Source organism: Parasteatoda tepidariorum, chromosome X1 (genome assembly GCF_043381705.1).
Source record: "Parasteatoda tepidariorum isolate YZ-2023 chromosome X1, CAS_Ptep_4.0, whole genome shotgun sequence".
NCBI lineage: Eukaryota > Metazoa > Arthropoda > Arachnida > Araneae > Theridiidae > Parasteatoda > Parasteatoda tepidariorum.
The window spans coordinates 64,672,309-64,694,372 of NC_092214.1; the positions used below are offsets into that span (position 1 = coordinate 64,672,309).

The 22,064-nt window shown below is 28.3% G+C and overlaps 1 protein-coding gene across 6 annotated transcripts in view; it reads right to left on the reverse strand.

Annotated features, from left to right (window-relative positions):
* LOC107452613 (lysine-specific demethylase 3B) overlaps positions 1–22,064 on the reverse strand; it is a 105,762-nt gene that overhangs the window by 71,665 nt on the left and 12,033 nt on the right. The window contains exon 1 of one of the 6 annotated variants that reach the window (XM_071187642.1): positions 18,536–18,802. The exons of 2 other annotated variants lie outside the window; for them this stretch is intronic. The gene's annotated coding sequence lies outside the window, so the exon portion shown is untranslated. Of the gene's footprint in view, positions 1–7,487; positions 7,889–14,172; positions 14,428–18,535; positions 18,803–22,064 lie in introns of those variants that run through there. 3 more of the 6 variants (XM_071187645.1, XM_071187644.1, XM_071187643.1) reach the window with 3 other exon arrangements.

The following is a 22,064-nucleotide window of genomic DNA, read 5'->3' on the forward strand; positions in this document are numbered from 1 at the left end:
ATTGAATTCAGCATTTCAATCCAGATGGCTATTGAGAAAAAGAAACACTATTCAATTATCGTCATCAATATAAATGAAAAGCTAGTTTTAAGTGGCCAGAGCACTAATTAGAGAAAGTAATAAAAAAAAATAAGAAAAATCCAGATGGAAAAGCAGCTGTTTACATTTTGATCTTGAACAGACAACGCTCAATCAAACTTCTAAAAAGCAATATAAAGAGAACTTTGATAATGCCAATAACTTGTTATAACTTGTGCTAGGAGGTCAGAGAAGATTCATATTTTACAATATTATTTCCTACTTAACTAATTTACATTATTTTTACATTCGACAACAAAAATTGAAAAAAAAAGAACATTTCAATGATTTTCTTAAATTGTTTTCAGAATTTTAAAAATATCAGAGTAATTTTGAAAATAAATCTATTTGACGAGCAAAAAGTTCCGACACTTACAATAGCATCTCTGTCTATAATTATCGCGATAATGTCTTATTAGAGTTTGATTATCGTTGTTCATAATTAAATAAGTTTTGATTTAGGAGATAATTTTTTCTTCAATGATTTTTAGTACGACGGGAAATTTTGCAATGTTAACTGCTTTATTTTGCAATTGAAGAGACTTTGTTTTTTTTTATAAAAAAATAAAAGTTTGATTGAGTAGAATTATAAACTATTTTTTAGAGATAGATAATATTTTATTTTAGAACTTAAAAACAATTTCTCTGCTAAGGCAATTGTCGGTGGAAATTTCTCTTTTCATGTGAACAATAAATAACTGAAAATTAAATCTTAATAATTTACTTCCTTACTTTAATAATCGCACACATATCGGCCACAATATTTCTCAAAAATCTGCAAATTAATATCAAAAATTTTTCGACCCAACACCAATTATTAGATTTATTTTTCAAATGCAATTAAACATTTTAATTTGCAACCTCAGATATTCGGAAACATTTTCCCACATTACCCACGTCCATCTCTATTTAGTCTACAAGAGAAGGAAAAAAATCGGAAACGTTGCCAAGAGAATCAGAAAAAAAGAAAAAAAGGGGGGGCAGGTAAACAATACGAGAAACATTTAAATTTAAGCACTACTCGTTTATACAATACTGTAAAAAATATTTCATCAAAATCAAGAAATTTCTTAAAGAAAATATCGCCGTAATAGCGAAGCAACTCCCAGTTTTTCTTGAATCCCTAATAAATGGACATTCTTTTAGCTCAATCCCGCATTTATTAATATAGTTTACTAGCAATTGTGAACATAGAATCAAAGAAAGACAACTTTTCAAGAAAAGGAGCACTTGATAAATAACTATAATGATAATTATTAGGTTAAGAAAAACTAAGTTGCCTTATATTAACTTGACACCTACCTACTTTTTATTGGTATATTGTTAAGTAGCTAAATTTTAGAATGCGAATATGTAAATTTGATTAAGCATGCAGAAACATGCTTAGTACGTCGATGCAAGAACATAATTTCGAAACCAAAAAAACCCTAGAATATATTCCAAATAAAAACCGAAGAAACAAATCGTAATACATAAATTTTCTAATAATAATAATAATAATAAATAATAATAATAAAAAGATATTTTTTTTTTCATTTTTAGTGATTATTTATAATAGAAATTAGACAATTGACATAGAAGTGGATCATTAAGTACATGAAGCTATACAAAATTTAAACTTTCTAAACATAGAAAAAATTTTTTTGATTTCTTCAGTGATTTTTTTTTATAATAGAGAGTAGACAAACAAAATAAAAATGAGTCATTTAATTATAAGCAATAAACTTTTTACAAGATGCGGATTTTCCAAATATTGCTTTTATTGATGAAATGAGAAAATAGTGAAATTAGATTTTTAGTGAAATTCTTTCTTTAAGTGAATTTATATTAGAAATCAGACAAACGAAATAAAAGTAGGTCAACAACCCCCCTCGCTCCCCTCTGTGATCCCGTCCAGCCAATCACTGATGATTAAAGAATAATATCAAGTTCACCTTCTTTTAACAATGAAGTTTTTTACTCTCTTTCTTTCAATAAAAATCTCAAACCGAATTACTTTTTTTTTTTAGTTGTGTTAAGCAACGCAATGTAAGATGATAAAAAGTTTCTGGGAACTAAGAGATAAAAGAATTGTAGGAAATAACATTTTTTTTAAATAATAATAAGGCATTGATTGATCTAAGAGAAACGTTATCTTATTAAAAATAAAACGAATTGGATGGATTTAGAATCTTTTTATTTATTTTTATTAGAATGGTAGAATCTTTATCATTTATTTTATTTTATTTATTTATTTTTGTTTTTACACGATTTAGTTCTGATTTAGTTACGATCAGGGTTGGCAAGTTTCTCATGCGTGACGATTTTTACCACGGTTTTTATCGTCATGTCAAAAACTTTTCAGAAACCAAATTCTTTGATGAGACTTTGTATTTTATTTTTTATTTCAATTATTTAATAAAAAAAGTGTATCTTGAAACAAGATTTAAAAAAAAAAGTAGTAAAATATATTTAACAAAAAATGACTTCATATTATTGATAAAATATTATAATGAATTTTTACAGCTCTGTAATGAAAAGCTACACATTTTGGATCAATATTTCAAAATTATACGCAGATATCCATGCGCATAAAAAATATAGATGCTGAATGGATATTAACAAAATAAAAAATCTGTGTGGCACATATTTTTTTTAAATATATTTTTAATATTTTATAAGTGTATTCGCAAACTAAAACACTTTAGAGTTTCCTCAGTGTCTAAACACCAAATGAACCTCATTTAGTGTGCAGACACTGAGGAAGGTTCTTGTTTATAAAACTGAAACTATACTATACTATGTCCATTTATGTACTTTCATTTGTACTTTATTCACTTAGTTTGTTTTATTAACTTCTACCAGTCCAAATTTAAATTTTAAAAAAAATCACCTACTTAAAAATTAAATGCCGAAAATTCGTAATTTTTTTTTCTTTATTGCTAATAACAGAACACATTAGTACGATGAAATAAATTTGCGATTGTAGTTATGCTACAACCAACTGATCGAAATTCTTACTTAAGAAAATTTCAGAACCTTACCAACTGGAAATGTGGACAAAACTATTAATGTAATATTATCCAAAAAGTTTTTTAAAAAATATAAACATTGTTACAGTTTAAAATGCACCAATTTATTTAACAGTACAAAAGTAGCACATCAATACTTCCAAACTAACAAATACTGGAAGAAAACGTAAAAGAAAGAAACACAAAAGACGCCCTTCACGATAGCCAAAACAGTTTCTTTTTCTTTGCTCGTAAAGTATTTCAAGAATAGCAACAGCCACTCATCCTACGCATGACCACACTGAAAACTTCAGGAATGACGACAAACAAACAACATGACTGCTAATATTATCCACGCTAAGAAAAACTATCAAAATAAGCTTTCAAAGACTTCATGGATATGTTTATCACATTCAAATTAGAGCATGATTCAAAGAGAAGATAGAACCAATTTGTTAATAAATTTAACTGCAGCTGAGAGTAGCAATCAAATTCATCTTTATCTTATTGAATACTTATATATCTGTATTATTCGTTAATTTTGTGATTTTAGAAATCAGATGTTTCATTTTGAAAAAAATTCATATTTAATTTCATAACAGGGAAATAAATTCAATGTTTTTTTATTTTTAGTTTGAATCGCAAGAAAAATCTATTTTTTGCTAACTAGTTTTAAATTAACAACTATAACAAAGACGCACAACCTCTTCATATTCTGTATATTGTATTATATTCTGCTGATTGTATTATGCAAATATTTTTGCTAAGAAAAATATTCTTTTCTTCGAAGACAAATTACAGAATATAATATTTATTTACAAATTCTATGCTGTACTAATTTGGATACGTAATATTTCTGTATATATTCTACTATATTCTGCTAAGAAAATTACTAATTTCTTCTTAAAAGTCAAGGTCAGTACATTATATTAAATTTATTTCCAAATTATGTACATAATATTTTGGAAGTGTATGTTAAAGAATTTTTTTTTTTAACTCTTATATTTTAAAATAATTTCCTGAACTACATATGTTTTGAACATGTTCCAATTAAAGAAAAATTGCTTTAAAAATAAAATTAAAAATTCTTTGGTACTTCTGCGTCTTGGAATTTTATTGCTGTTATTTTCAACAGTTTGAAGAACAATTTTATTTTTTAGCTGTCGATTAGCAGCAGACCCAATTATGGGTTTACGTCTACCAATGTTCAACTCTGTAGCCTTGTAATTTTGAACTTAATCCAGAAGACAAGGGAACTCTTGTGTCAAGTATTGGGAGAAATATGCCTTCGTGGAGGACTTTTTGAGAGAACTAACCCACATTTGCACATCGAAAGGAAAACCACGAAACCCTCCCACGGTCAGCATGACGACAAGGGGACTCTTAACCCATGATTCGTCTACCACTGTGGATATTTTATGTCAGCACTGTGGTCACCGGAATTCGTATCGACCAACCAACGCTGGGATTCGAATCAGGTTCACCTAATTGGGAGGTGAGTGCTCTAACCTCTGAGGCGTCGGCTCTTGAAGAGCAATTGGAAGTTTTCGATTGCAAACATCTAGTTTTTAACAATTCGATTGCAGTAGGTTGCGCATCACAAAACTAACACTATTCTTAAACCAATTTTCAATTAATTACTAATATAAACTTCTGATCAATCGTAACTAACACTATTTATATTTTCATTTAATGAAATACGAGATTATTAAAATATTTGAAAATAAACTAATACAAATTGAATGCATATAGATAAAATGTATTAGTACTTATTGGATCATAAAACTATAAATAGTAATTAATAAGGATAATTTAAATGCTAGTTTACAGATACCAAGCATACCTTCCAACTATTAAGAAATTTCCGCAGCTTTAGAAAGTATTATTCCTAGAATATTCCAGAAAATTTTTTTCCATTAATATTTTAATTTATAAAATTTTTTTAATCCCTTTCAAGCGAAATAAATTCAAAATACGAGAATCAGATAGACTAACATTAATGATCTTCAGTTTAAATACAAGTTTCTAAAAATTCCATGTTTTTGAAATTACTGTCTTGTTAACCATTATGAAAAACATTTCGCAAGAACCGGAGAATGACAACAACTAATAGATTTCATAAATAATTAAACATTACTATTCTCGATTTCAATAAACTGAATTTCTTTCAGGAATATTGATTATTGCAAACTAACTGATACAACAAAATAATTTTCAAGGTGATCTAGGAACACTGACTCGAGGGAGAAAAAACAGTACAAATATCAAATTAAGAATTTGGCACACGAAATTTGAATTAGTACACAAAAGAGTGAAAGAATTTCTCGGGAAGTTCCATTCATATGCAAAGCGTACAAGAGCTAATTAATTTTCTTTCTTTTTAAGTTTAGACTTCGGGGAATCTTTTTGGCATCGGTTCAATGCGTGGAGCCATGTTGAGCGAAGTAAAAATAATCCTCTTCCGCGAACCTAACAACTCGTTTCGTAAATTGTGCTGCAAGGGTTCAAAAAGTAAATAACTAAAATTTTAAAACTTCAAGTAGATACAATTCTTTTTTTTCTTCTTTTTTTTGAGAACTTAATGATGTCAGCTTTCAGAGGAAAAAGCTTAGCCATTTTTAAAACTAATAGTGCAAAAACACAGCATATTTTTAACTTAATAATAAGTAATTATAAGAAAAGACTTATATTTCAATATGTTATATTATATTTTACATCTTTTTGTAGTGTTCTTAGTGCATTAACGGCTCTAAACGCATATAATTGGTTCTACATAATTGTTAGGTTGTATTTATAATAACGGCATCAGAATGTGAAGATTAAACTAATGCAATGTGTGATGATAAAAGTATATTTTGCTCTGTATTTTATGTAAATTTAAAAAAAAAAAAAAACGTTCCTGTTTTTAATTATTACAGAGAAACATTTTCACACAGAAATTTTTAAACTGTTGAAGTAAGAGTACACTTTTCTCTTTGGAAGATATTTTTGCTTTAGTACGAAAAATAGTTTCAAGGATATTTTTTCTATGCTCTTTTAAAAAAGCGTTTATTTTGTGAAACTAAACAATTATATTAAAGTACTCGAAATTATTTTTATTTAATTTCCTTTGATTTTTAAGTATATCTATTCCCCAAAAACTCATTTAAATAAAGAATTTTACAATTCATTATAATTAGTAAATTAAGTTATTTAAGACATACACAATAATAACGAAAATAAAATATGTTCACTTTTCCTCTTTAAATTCAATGCACCCCATTGTTTCTATCAGTTTTTCCAGGAAATACAAAAAGTAACTTTGAACTAATGTAATAAAATTTTCGCTTTGGGACAACTAGCTTAAACTATTTTCTAAAACCAATATTTGAAAGTAAAATGAATACATTCAGTTTTACCACAACTACGTGAGCATTTAAGTGAAATACACTTTGCATGCTCTTGATGAAAAAATTACAAAAAATAATAATAAATAAATTTAAAAAAAAAAGAGATTTAAATTAATGACAGGTAGAGTATGTTTATTATAAACAAACAAAAGAAAATACATAGAAAAAATATACGAAACATCTTGTTTTCAGGAAATTTAAATCCCAATTAATACGGAAGAAAATAACACACACACGAAAAATACTCCGCAATGCAGTCTTAGATTTTAGTCCCAATTACAAGAAATGAACTACCGAGTGCATCTTATGTAACAATTGTATGCATATAAGCATGCGTATTATGTACCACTTATAATTAGTCCTGAAATAATAACGACCTTAAAAATGTATATTTATTTATTGTATTAATTTCGCGATTGAAAAAGTGAACAGAAACATTTCAATTATAAACTAAATAAAAACAGAAAAATTGTATGAAACATTTTACTTTTATAGAATTTCAAATAAGTGCGTATTATGAGACAATTTTAATTAGGCATACACTGTAATAACAAAAATTAATGTATATTTACATTACATAATAACTTCAATTTTGAAAGTGAAATTTAGTAACAGAAACTTCAATTATAATTTCAATTAAAAGTTTAGAAAAATGTACAAAACATCTTACTTGTTCTTAAGAAAATTCGAATGTAAATTCAGACGATGACTGAAAAAATGACATACAAGAAAATTATCTCGTAACGTTTTCCTAGATTTCTTTCGTAATTTCAACACATTAGCTAGTGCTATCAAGTGCGTATTACGTTCAATTAAAAGTTTAGAAATGTACAAAACATCTTACTTGTTCTTAGGAAAATTCGAATGTAAATTCAGACGATGACTGAAAAAATAACATACAAGAAAAATACCTCGTAATGTTTTCCTAGATTTCTTTCGCAATTTCATGACATTAGCTAGTGCTAAGACTAACAAGTGCGTATTACTTTCAATTAAAAGTTTAGAAAAATGTACAAAAAATCTATCTTACTTGTTCTTAGGACAATTCGAATGTAAATTCAGACGATGACTGAAAAAATAACATACAGGAAAAATACCTCGTAACGTTTTCCTAGATTTCTTCCGCAATTTCAAGACATTAACTATGGAGTACGCGTTACGTAACAATTTATGTTCCAGATGGTCTTTATTCTGTTCGCGCCATTGCACATTTCTAATATCTCAAAATATCTCTTTTTCTTCCTAACTATTCATTTGTTTTCAACAAATGGGTTTATAGGCATGAACTATTAGTACGACTAGACATTATTCTGTCGTTTAAAATCACACGGTTTTTTTTCTCGGTTTTTTATTAATAAAACCACATCAGACAGTCAACTTTGAGATAGATATACATCGGTTGATAGCCCAACACGAAAACAATCAGCGCGCGGTTTAACTAGTCTCCTTCTCTTAAGAGACGTCACAGAAACTATCACCATGGTAACGGAGCATCACACTCTGTTTACTTATATCTTCCCGAGATCGATACTACACCCACGATATTCGGGCGCCCGCCACTTCATAAGAAAGAGTATTTCTTCCCAACAAAAAGAAAAGTTGCTTTTCAAGTCATTTATAAATTAGACTCTTCTTCGGTTTTGTCTACCAAAGCGATAAAAAGGATGATATTGTGAAAAGAAAAAAGTGAAGGATTTTAAGCTGATTTAAAGTAAAGAAAACATAGTAAGAAAGATATTTACCCTTTTGTTTATTCAATGAAAAAAAGGGGGAAGTAAAATATTAAAGTTCTAATTCTTTTTCTATACGCTGATGTAATTTAGAGTTAGCTAGGTGTTTAAGTTTAATAATAATAAAATGTTTAAGTATATGAACTATTAAAATTTTAATTAACTAATTTTTATACAGCAATGAATTGTAATGCGGGGAAAATATGAAACAATTTTTACCTACATTTTAAATTTTACCTGATTAAAAACTTCATTTGTTTCAAAAATACATAAAAAGGAAATCTTAAATGTTATTAGTTAAAAATGCAGAAGGAAAAAAAAGCTTTCCTTAAAATTCGCAATTGAAAACTAAACTTGAGTTTATTTAATTATTGTATTAAAAATTATTTAATATAGAAAGAGTAATTTGAAGTTTTTCGGAAATTTTTTATGTTTCCAAAAAGATTAGAGCACTTAAGAAGCTTTAAGAAATTTTTACACAAATACTTTTCAAACCAGTGATTAAAAAAAAATAATAATAATGCTTTTAAAATAAAATGCTTCTTTTATTATTTCTTAAACTGAACAATTAACGAGACTTATTATTTGACACATTATAAATGATACTGTTATTGAAGAAGTACAAATAAAAAATATTAAGTTTCTTTCCATGAATTTCAAATCAATTCTTGCGTAGTTGATATATAAAAAAAAGATTTGAATACATTCAAATAATTAATTATTTTAAATTCGAGCAGAGCAACTCGAATCGAATCACTCGTTAAATTCATCCAATTTTTAAAGAGGTACTTTTTTTCCTGTGATTCATATGCATACATATATAACACATACATATATATAGTGATGATATAACATATAATCCCAATAACATCAGAAAGAAAAGATTGAAATATGAAAGTATGTACCGGATTTTACCTATTGTTTTTCTCTACTTTTTATTGAGTTTTGGCATTGTTTTACATTAAAATAAGCCCTTCAGTTAAACCATAAGTAAACAAATGATAATAATTGCGAAATAATTTTATTAACAATAAAATAGATGGAGGTAGTAAAATAACTATCACAACTTCGACGAAGGGCAAAGAAGTCAAAGGTTTGTGTACAAAATGACATTGCACTGATGTTCCCCCCACCCCTCCTTCCTCACCGCTCAGCACCGGAAATTTCTGCATCTCAACTCACCTCAAAGAAGTAAAAAAATAGAAAAAGCTTTTTTTTTCATTTGAGGGGTGAAAATATCATTGATGGCGAGTAACAGATACACACAAGGTGATTTCAAGGTCAAAAAACTTTGTGTATGAATTATATGGTTTTTAACATTTGTTTTAGGAAGAAAAATATAGTTGAATAAATATGAAACAAAGCAGATTTAGAGAAAGAGCTTCCATTTTATACATCAATAAAATAAATAGCTTAATAATGTGTCTCAGTTTTCTCAGAACAGGCGAGATAAGACATATTTAGAGAAACACATAAAATTTCAACTATTTATGATCGTATAATTTCTCGATTTCTAAATACAAACAGATAATTTAAAGAATTTTACTGAAATAAAATTTTGGTGGAAACATCGCTATTATTAAAAAAGGAAAACAAAGAGAGTTCATTTTACTATATTTATAACGATTACAAATACTCCAATTCTGAAAACTTTAACAAAAATTTTTTAGACGTTATTCAAAACATTTAAGAAAAAACTTACAGGACTTGAAGACTTTTATTTTTAACCCTTAATCGCTATCCACAAAATTGTATAAGGTACGGGTCATTTTGACCGTGGATAACGATTAACGTTTAATTAGATTTTGTTTAAACTTAATGATTCGAGTTTTAAAGCTAAAAAAAAATTAATCAAAATATCGAAAAATTACGTCAAAAATTGTTAAAAATAAAACGATTTAAAATTGAATTTTTTCACTTTAAAACGATAAGTATAAATCAAGGTTGAGCTAAGACAACGAATGTAAAAAGCGTACGAATAAAACAAACAGTGCTCTACTTACATACTAGGTTGAAGATGTGGTAATTTGTAGATTATATATGAATTTTAACAATCCGATTTAGTGTGATCTGATTGCTAATTCACTTATTTTAGTTATAATTTAAATAAAAAAGACAAGTTTTAATTATAGCCTGTTATTAAGAGCCATCTTGGATTTTAGGCTAAATTCTTGATGTCTATTCTCTCAATGCAACTTTTATTGATAAGCACAGTAGGATATATTTAAAAAAAAAAGATGAAAAATATAGGTTTAATTGAATTAGATTGTGAAAAATTATGCTTGATTACTAGTAAAATTGCTATGGATTTTTTTCAAAAATCAAAGCAATAAAATTATGCATTGAGTAGCAACATTTGCATGCGTTTTTTTTAAATATTTTTTTTTTAAAAAATACCTATATTTTTTTTAAACTGATGAAAACCAATTTGAATCAAACTGAAGATTTCTTTTAGGCAAAAACAAAGATATATTTTGAAAATCTAAAAATATATAACACTACATTTCCTTTAAAATCCTTAAATACCTCTTTAAAAATGCTTATTGCAGAATTTAACTAAAACTATGTCAAAAAAAAAAAAAAAACCATTGAAATTTTAAAATGTGGCACCACATATTTTTCCTATTCTGCTAGGGCAACGGCCTTTTATTTTCAATATTTCTAAAAATGCTGTTGAGTAAAGTAAATAATATTTAGCAATTTATTTGAGAAAAATAAATATTAATAATTAAAAACCTTTATCCACTGATATCAACACCCTTTTGACGTTTGAGTTCGGTCAGGAGTTAAGGGGTCATTCTTCTCCTGGAAGAACTCAACCGTAAAAGGGGTGAAGGTGGGGAAAGAAAATTCTAAATATGTTTTTGATTATTTTATTTTTTTTGGCAGTATCTTTCGATACATATAAAATACGAGACTGCCTCCCAAAAACAATTTCAGATATAAAGCGTGGTGTATTTTGGATTTTCTATCAATTTTTTTCTGACAAAATTATGCCATTATAATTTTGCAAACAGTTTTTGATATAGAGTTAAACAGTATACAGTAGCTGGTTTTTATATTTTTTTATAATTGTCTTTGTATTTATGCAATAAAAATTAAAAGAATTTTTTAGCGTCACCCAAATCAGTTTTCGTTAGTTTAAACTGTAATAAAACTAGATTTTAAAAAATCTAAAAACTGAGAGATGAGAAGTTGTAAATTACTTAATCAGAACTACAAATCACATCATTTTATCACTTTAATGTTTTGTGCTGTCTAATAATACTTATCATCAAAAATCTATTAAGTATAGAAACATATCCAAAAAAAAGCAAATCAAAAATTTAATCTAAAATCCAACATTGCAGGATAGCCTTTTGATGTTATAGAAGCATTTTATGAGAATATGCATTAAAAAAATGAGAATCGTTAGATTTTTTGATGCAAGTCGTCAGTTAATAATAGAGCAGACATTTTTATCATTTCACTTTTTTTTAACTATATGGTGTAATGTGACATGAATTATTGACAACATGATATATATATATATAAATAATAGGTCACTTAATATAGTACATTAGCATATGCTTAGTTCTCTTAAAAAAATATTTTAATTTTTTTAAATTGACAAAAAATGATTTAAATCAAACTAAATAGTTCTCTTACGCAAAAACAAAGATATTTTTCACAAATCTAAAAGCATATGTAGCACTAAATTTCCTTTGTAATACTTAACTATTCCTATAAAAATGCTAATTGCAGAATTTTAACTAAAATTTTGTCAGGAAAAATTCGGCGGGATGTATTTCTCCCATTCTGCTAGGACGACGGCTTTTTATTTCCCATATTTCTAAAGTAAAAAATATTTAGCAATTTATTTGGGAAATTAAATATTAATAATTAAAAACATTTATCCCCTAGAGTCAACACCCCTTTGACGGTTGAGTTCGGTCAGGAGTTAAGCCTCTTGACGTTGAACAATGCATTTCATGAGAATATGTTAAGTTTTATGTATAAAAACAATGACAATCGTTTGATTTTTTGATGCAAGTCGTCAATCAATATAGAGCAGACATTTTTATCAATTTTTTACACTTTTTCAAACTATATGGTGTAATGTGAGATGAATTATTGACAACATGATATATATAAATAATAGGCTTTGACGGAGCGTGTATTTATACATGTATTTAACACTATTTCCTTCCTTTTAAAAAGGAACTGCCGTATCACAACCAATCAATGGTCTGCTACGGTTTTTCTTGTAGGTTGGCCAACCATGCGATAACATGCAGATTCAAATTTCAAATCGGCATCCCTTTAGCCGGAAACTATGAAAACGTGCGTAGAAAAAAACAACTCAAGAAATGCTTGGTTGATAATTTATACAGAGTACACAAAGTAGAACTTAACGTATCATTAGAAATTTTTAACCCGTTTCACTAAACAGAGGAGCGTGAAATTCGATAGGCATAATTGTAGTCACCATTTATGTAAATATTCTCACAGAACTCTTTTAGCGTTGTATTAAGCAGTAAAAGCAGATGAGATTATAGCTATCAATCATTTTGCTTTTTTTGAACGAAAATCAAAAAATAAGGTCAAAGCCTGAAACGCGGAACTTTTATTCCAAGTTTTGGGGAAAATATTGCTGTGGAATTCAGACATTTATTTATGATTCATTTTTCTTTTCTTTTAACACGTCACACAATCTGTACATGAATGCTATTTTTGCTTTTAATGAAATATTTATCATCGCAGTCATGCGAAATCGGAAGGACAATTTTTTTGGTTATTTATTTATATTTGGTTACATTCTTTAAGGTATAAACAGTTAATTCTACGATACGAACGTGAATTTGTAGCTTTTTTTTTAAAAAGCTTATTAAATTTCAATTTTTTTAAATTGTTAACTTTTAATACAATTCTCATTAATTTTAAATGCATACTTTATCATAAATTTTTAACATATTCGTTATTAAGATTTCATTTTGTGCTTAAAAAACGCAATTTTGTCTTATAGATTACAACAATTAATGTCATTATCTTCAGTAATTCTTGTATTTGGCGCAATGTAGCCACTTTCATTTATTATGCCATTATATTCCATCTTAATGAAGATTTGAATTTCACAAGAGCAGAACTGAACTGCACTAAGCGCACACCTTATTAATATTCAAACTCAAGCGGCGATATAAACTATGTCAGGCGCAAAAATAAATTGGATAAAAAAACGAAATAAGTCCTTTAGAGTGCTAAAAGATCCTGGGAGTATTTTATATTTTATAACCGTCCTTGAACCATCAACCGTATGCTGGATTTACGACTACCAAAGTTCGACTCCAAGCCTTGTAATTTTGAAACCAGTCCAGAAGACAAGGGAACTCCTGGATCAAGTATTGGGAAAATTTGCCTTCACGGAGGACTTTTAGAGGGAACTAACCCGGATTTGAGTTACATGGAGAGGAAAACCACGAAAACCTTTCACGGCTAGATGGACGGCAATGGGACTCTAACCCCTGATCTGTCTAGCACTGAGCATATTTTACGTCAGCACTATAGTCGGTGCGAGCCGGGTGCGAAATTCGTATCAGCCAGCCACCACAGGGATTTGAACCCGATTCACCTCAATGGCATAGCATTACATGAGGTATTCTAGATTTAATGCGATGTAATGCTCTATTCTTAATTCCAGAAGAAGTACTCAGAATAATTTTATAATTAAACATATTTTTTGAGGAAACGAAATATATTAATGAATTAAACATGAGGCTGTATTCTGGTTGTATTACAAGGTATTTTATTTAAATGTTAATCACTATTTTATAAATTAAAGCTTTTAAAATACGAAAGACTTTACTTTTTAACAAAATAAGTATCTTAAAATAAACGTTTGAAAAGTGCTTTTATGTAGTTACTATTTTTCTTCTTCTATGGAGTACTATTTTATTTGCGCTTACTGTGATTCATCAAATAAAATTTAAAATAAGTAACATTACTTACAAGAATTAATACAGCTGGATACAACTTATGACGCAACGTAATCCGGTTTGAAAATTGAGCAGCAGCGCGCAGGAAAGAAAAAAAAAACAATCTGCTGCGCAAACTTGTCAACACTTTTATATCCAGAAAAAGGCAGTTACGTTTTAAAAGTTACTACAACTACAAACAGCATGTGTATAACAAGTATACACCTGCGAGTTTCTTCATTTCCAAACGATAAATGTTTGCAAAGGTACTCACACAGCGTGTGTAAACAATTTCATAACATGGTGGGAGGAGGCATCAGCGAAACAAGATAATTAGAATAATGTATGAGCATCTTTGCTATCTCTAATGTAATATCTTTTGAAGCCAAATGGAAGATGTGATGTAATACCTTTTATAGTAATATCTGCCAAAGGGCAAAAACCAGTAAAATAATAGAATCTAAAAGCATTTTATCGAAATTCGATCGCAAGCAAAGATAAAACTTCCGAAAAATATTACCGCGATAAAGAGAAAGCGATGGCAAAAAGCAGATGAGCTAACTATTTCTTTAAATATCAGTTAAGAGCACTTCCTATGAGGACAGACTTGTTTGAAGAAAAACCGATTCAGCTGCATACTATCCGTACTAGATTCACTTTCTAAGAACTTTTATCTTTGGGTCAAACTGCAAGTGTTTCCGATAAGATGGCGTAGTGAATACTTTTATATTTATTTATTTATTTTTTTATCATTTATTATATTTTTAAAGAGAGATTGCATATCAGCAAGATTGCCAATTCACGTTGTACGCCTCAGCCTAAGCGAAAGAACGCAATTGGTATATTTCGAAAAATCAGGAATAGTATTGCAATGATATAAAAATGGGAAAAGATGACCTTCTGAGATAAAAGCTAGTGAAATTACGGGCAATTTTTCTCAGACTGCCAACGTCAAATAGGAAATGTTTATACAGCTACAATTGTTTTTAGTTAAGTTCTCATAAATTTGTTTTCGCTGAAATCTCAACAGCTCATTTTATATAAGAATGCTCTACTTCATACGTTTAATCATTTAAAGTTTAGGAAATTTTTAAGGCAACTGGAAATAAAAACACCAGAAAAAGCAGTCAAAAAACTTAGAGGAGCGGAATGATGACTGAAAAAAGTCACTTTTAAATGTAGCAGTTTAATTTATAAACGTTTAATTTAAAAACGTTAATTTCTAAGAGAAGCATTTAAATAATAAACAAGAACATTTTCCGGTTTTTACTTTAACATTCAATTTTTTTTACAGATCCTAGATTTTCGGAGATTTTTAATTATTACTGATTTTCTGGCCATAGGGGTAAATTATGATATAACTATTTTAAAGCAAAAGCAAAAAGCCGCCAAAAAATTCAGACCTTCGCCAACTTTTTTTATTTTATTTATTTAAAAGCATCAAATTTTAATAAAATAAAAAAATTAAAAACTAAAATTTTTTTTTAAAAAAAAGGTGAAATTTCCTTGTATCCGGTTAACAGAAAAATACTTAAAAAAAATAATAATTTAATTTTATTATTTATTCACGGTTATTTATTTTTTTGCTTCTAGATGTAAACGTCAAAACATCAAATGATTATTACGACGGTAAAATACATGAATAAAATAAAATATAAAGTTATCGTTAAAGGAAACAAAAACGAAGATCTGCGTAATCAAAGTAGATAAACAACAAACAAACAAAATAAATACTTTCGTATTTTAACATATTAGTGTTAATATTACGACATTTATACTGCGAACACAAATCGTGTCAATTTAAAGAGAGCTTTTTTTCCCCACCTACCCCATTTAATATATATATTCCTCATCTTTCCCTCTCGTCTCCTCAGGATATAAGAAAATTTCTTTGATCTTTCCCCTCTCAAAAAGAGAAGAAAAAAAATAGGATAGATCTTTGATGTTACAGAGCTCGAAACGCCAAGGTGACTCCAAGGTCAAATAACAGAGTTGTTGGTATTTTATATTGTAATAAAATAAATCTTCACGAAATTGGTGTCAGTAATTTTTATTTTGAAACTGCTCAAAGAGAGAGTGTCACGTGTTCAATTTTATTTATTAATTTTTTTTTCACTTTATTTAACTTATCGGCTTTATTACAATTTTTAAAGTGAAATGAAAATATAGTCTTCACGAAATTGGTATCGCTACTTAAAAATAATCATTTTCATTTTGAAAAATATTTAAATTGTTAGGATATTAGTATTTCATTTTATAATCTGAAATGAGAAAGCTTTTTTGTTTCAATTTGGAGTGAAAAATTTTATTTTTTAATTGCAATTTCAAAAACACGAGAACTGCATTTAAAATAAGTTTAAAACAATTTTCTTTTTCTTAGCTGTAGTTGTTAGGTTTTGTTCAACCCAAAAAACAATCTAATTTAATTTCCAGTATTCAGCTTTGCTTCATTAAATTTTATTATACTTTATTTTATTAAATTCCAAAAAACTACAAAGTCAAAGTAATCATGTAAGTAATAAATATGCTTGAATAAAGTTTGAGAACATACAGCATACCTGCCAGCTTTAGTTCTGCCCAAGAAATGTTTTCCAAAAGGTAGGCAAATGACAATTAAAAAATCGATTAAAAGCAAAATATGAAGACGCAAAAATATGAAACGAAAGAATTGGCAGCTATGAGAAAAATTGTTTCAGTGACCGAGCCGCAAGTTATAAGATATAATAAAACATGATGAAACTACTTATTCCATAGAGCATGAAGAAACAAATGCAGCATATAAGCTATTTTATGAATATTATACCAAATTAAGAAAACTTTGCACTTTGAAACACAAATGACATGAATGAGGCTGTTTCAAACAGCTTGAATAAAAACATTGTTATATGGGCTGATGAGCAGTTTAAAGTAATGGCCAAAATATGCAGTCATTCAAGGACCACTTTAGCACAGGACCTGTCTTTTCTTTAGGGTTCGTATGCACCACTAAAACTTAAAAAGTGGTATCCGTTTCGTTCTATAAAAGTTTCTTTGAACCACATTCCACTTTCGAATTAAAAATCAAACCTTCCGATTTCGGATCCAAATATATTTAATTAGAATTATTAAAATATTCTGGTAGAATAAAACATAATAAATGTTAATTTTTCCTCATGCTTTTACTAGCACTTTTTCATATTTTCAAGATACGTACGAGCAATCAGGTCTTTCATGGTTCAATCGAATTTGCAAGCTGGTATAAGATGTTTGTTTTTCTTGTATGCATTCTTTTGAACTATGTATGCTGTATCCCTTTTATTATTAGAGCCTGGATTTTTATGTCTTTAAAAATATTAACTCATATATTTACTCATAAATTAGCAAGAATTTCAATCCAAAAAAAACTTTTTTCTCAAATTGACACATACATAATTGCATTAAAATACGTATACTGCCATAGAATAGAAAATTCAACGTAAGCAAGAAAAATCCAAACTGGAGATTTGTATTTGTTTGGCCTCTTTGCTTGATAAACTACAAGTAACAAAACACTTTTTTTCTTCTTTTTTTTCTTCTCTAAAACGACTTTTGCATTAGCAATGGAAAGAAAGAAAAAATAAATTCCCAAGCCAATTTCCTCCAAATCTATCGAAAAGGACTGCGTTGTTTTTTCGATTTTACGACAGTATATTAAGCAAAATAAAGGTCCAATTTCTATCAAAGTTTGAAATAAATGTTAAATGGTAAACTAGAAACATAAGAGGAGCGTGCAACAGACAGTAAAAGCTACGTTTTTTTTTAATTTAAAAATATCTAAAAAAAAATGAATAAATACAAAAAAAAATTACTAAAATCTAAAAAAAAATTGCATGCTATCAAAACCTAATCATTACCATCGACCTCTTCATAATAATTTCAAGATATTTAATTAATTTTCTAACCTAATCGCATAGCAGATGTTGAGTGAATAATCGAAAAATCTCTAAACCACTTTTCTCGAGACCTATTGTGATGCACTTACGTTGGTTTTTCTTTTTTTTTTCTTCAATTCTACGCTACGGAAGTACATTAAGCAAAATAAAGGTCCAATTTCTATCAAAGTTTGAAATAAATGTTAAATGATAAACTAAGAAACAAAAGAGAAACACAAGCTAGCAAGAGAGATTGAAAGTTACGTTATAAAAAACAGAATTAATTTAAAAATATCTTTAAAAAATGACTTCATACCAAAGAAAAAGAAAAATGTTAAGATTCATTTATTCTAAAATTGAAAAAGAAAAAAAAATACGTTATCAAAATCCAAACCTTAAATATTACCGTCGACTTTTGCCGAATATTTTCAGGATATTTAATTAATTTTTCAACCTAATATCATAGTAGATGTTGGATAAAAAAATGCATGTTATCAAAATACAGACCTTAATCATTACCATAGCCTTCTTCATAATAATTTCAGGATATTTAATTAATTTTCTAACCTAATCGCATAGTAGATGTTGGGTAAATAATCCTTTATTGCGTTTTCTCAATTGCACTCGGTCATTGGCGTGTGTCCGAAAAATCTCTAATCCAGGCAGAGACCTTTGAGATATGAACTCAAAAGCCTGTTTCGCAAGTAAAGAAAGAAAGCATAACCGAAACGCTCAAAATGCCCTTGACTCACGAAGAGTCACAGGTAAAAGGATAAGTGGATGGGGTGCCCGGGGAATGCCAAGCAACGACTAATGGGGCACACCAGAATTTTTTTTTAAAGGAAAAAAAAACATACACTGGAATGAAACGAATTGATCCAGCGGAAACATCGCACCTCCGCAACTATTATAAAAGAAGTAAAAAATATAAAAAAAAGAGGGAAAAAACCGAGGGCCAGGTGGTATGAGGGACCGATTCTTCCGGTGACCTTGATATGCCCTCTGAGTTGGTGACTTTTACGTCCTTCGTTTTCTTTTCCCATGATCTCGTACCATTGATGGGAACTGGAGATTTAAAACAGAAAAATCAAATATTCAAGAATATGAGTTATTTACTAAAACTGAAGAGGGCAGAGACTAAATGAGGACTTCGGTGGTAAAAAGTAGAAAGCAATAATCTACTATCGAATAAAAATTTTACTTTCCTAATTAAATAATCGAATGCTACATAAGCTTACACTCTGAGTAACATTTCGTTGTTTCGCAATATGTCTGTCAATTGTAATTTTTTCCAATTTTATTTGTTTTTGTAAGAAGAAAGAAATTTTATGGTAATACAAATCTATTTATCGCTAAAGTAAAAAAAAAAAAAGTCTACATTTTCAAATATTAATAAGGATAACGAAGCCACCAAAATCTAATTTTATTGACCTTAACTTAAAAGGCTGGCAACAGAATTTGAAAATATTATCCAATGAATTTTTATGGTCACATATAAACAAGTATATCCCGTAAAAATTCGATAATCAGCTTTTCAAATTTCAGATTATATTATAATGATAGAAGTTTCGGCGATTTTAAATATTAAAACATATTATTTGCGAAATTTCTCTTAAATCAGATAATTACCGTCGTAAAAAAAATGCATATATATATATAAAGATATAAAAACGTCCCAGTCAGAATATATCATAATATAAATAAAAATATATTCCCAAATACAATTGAAATTTAATAGACAATTTATTACTACTTGGGAAAACCTTCCCGGAAAAAGTAAAAGTTGGCAGGTATGTGAGAGATCTAAAAAAATTGTATACTCAAAAGTATTCCATTAAGTTTGTGCGCCAATCATTTTAAACAGAAAGAAGAAAATACATCTTACTACGTAAGAGCCACATTTTGGAATTTAAAAGTATAAATAATTTTGCATTGTCTTGGAAATAATTAAAAATAAATTTATAATGCAGACCAGACATATTAGGTCAAATGAAAAAACAAGAGCATTCTATTAAATCAACGAAACAATGGAAAGATATCCTTTTTACCGAACAATTTTGCTTCTGTTTATCTTAAACGCTAAGCTTTTTCAAATACGTATTACAATAATGTGACCTTTGAAGTAGTAAGAAATAAATAAATCCACGAAAATATGTGCATATTATCATTTTATCTGTCGAAGCAAATAGTCTCTTATTCTCAATATTACATTAATAAGAGTGTTTCCAACAATTGGTATAAAATGGAAGTTTGAAATATCAAAAGCTGCAAAAGAAACGTTGAAGGTCATTTGAAGGTCAACCAAATAATAGCTGTTTCAAAGAAATTGAAACGATATCCAAGGAGATATGTATTTAGTCGCTAAAACCGTAATTTCGAGAGTAGATTTTTATGTATAGATAATTATCAACTAATTACTTAAAATTAACGGAGAAAAAAATTAAAAAGAAACTCATTTTTTCATTTATCAACGGATTAAATATAAGTGAAAAAAATACTAGGTGTGAAAAAAAATAGCCTATCTCTAAAAATATTGCCTAAATGACCGTTTAATTCCAAGGCGCAGGAAAATTTTTGAGTAAAAGGATGATGAACTCGGAAAGGGCTCTTCTTGAATCGGATTTAGTCCCACTCAACTGCGAAGCGATGTTGATAATTTTCTTTCCCAACTAGCGAATGACGGCATCAGAAATGACCTTGTCGCTCCACCCTACCTCCTCACCTCTGCCCGCCATACCAGACAATCGAGGCATTGATTCTTTCGCTCACACACCTGCCTTTGCTTCACTTTTCCAAGTAGAAAAAAAAAAGTCCGCACTAAAGTACACACAATCCAGAAGAAAATGAAGTGAGTAACCCATGGATAGATTTAGTACCGGTACCTTTTTCAGTGAAGTTTATTGCACTGAATTTTCTGCCATGGTTTTTAATATCTAGATATAAGATATTTAAAGAATGAAAAGGCTAATTAGATAGGATTTTCGTTTCTAGAAATGCAAAATCGCAATGATTATCCAGAAGAAGATAATTTATTAAAAAGAAAAAAAAAATAGACAGTTAAACTTACCTTATTCAAACCCCAAAAATTTGATAAAAATCAGGGGATCGTCAACGGCAATTAAGTCGGACATTCATTGATTGTAAAACATATGGTTTTTAATTTCGTATCATGTTTAACTATATATGGGTGATTCTTTTTAAACAGGACAATTTCAAAAAATTTCTTCAAATTCAAAGTCTTCAAAATAATCTAAAACTTTTTTTGTATACTCATTTAGTTACATTTATTAATATCTTACAGACACCTGTGTAGTTTATTGACATTTGCTCGAGAGAAAAAATAAAATAGAAATTCACCAAATCTTGAATGCCAGGAAAATGACATATTAGCTTAGAAGTTAAAAAAACAGTCATTTTAGGATAATAGTAAGTAACTCAACTTAAGCCTTTATGTTAGATGAACAATAAATTGCTTAAATCAATTCTTTTTATCCACTGTAGAAAGAATCAAATTTTTTTTTGTTGCTGATATGTACAGAATAAAATTGTGTATAATAATCAATCATTAAATAAATAAATAACTTTGATTTCATCCAACCATATTACAATCATACATAAACTTGGTATTAGGTTAATATTTGCTTTTCCTCCTTACAGTATTAGGAGTTTAAAAAAATTTCTGGTAACACTTCAATGTCCTGGAATTCATAAGCCAGGATAATGACAAATTCGCCATTTTATAGCATATAACTTTACTTTAATTTAATATTTTGGTCTAAGACGTTTACATTCTGCAGAAAGCAACAGGATTTCTTAAAATAACTCAGATAAATCTATGTAGTTTATGTTATTAATGATCTTAAGAAGCCAGGAAAATGACAACACAAAAACGTACTCATCTTGGAAAATTTTTTGAAATAGATTTTGAACCAGAAAATTGGTTCTTTATTCATGCAACAAGACATTTTCAAATAGGAGGGTATCTAATCAATCTATTAACATAAGATATTGATTGCTGGCTCTATCTATTTCGGTT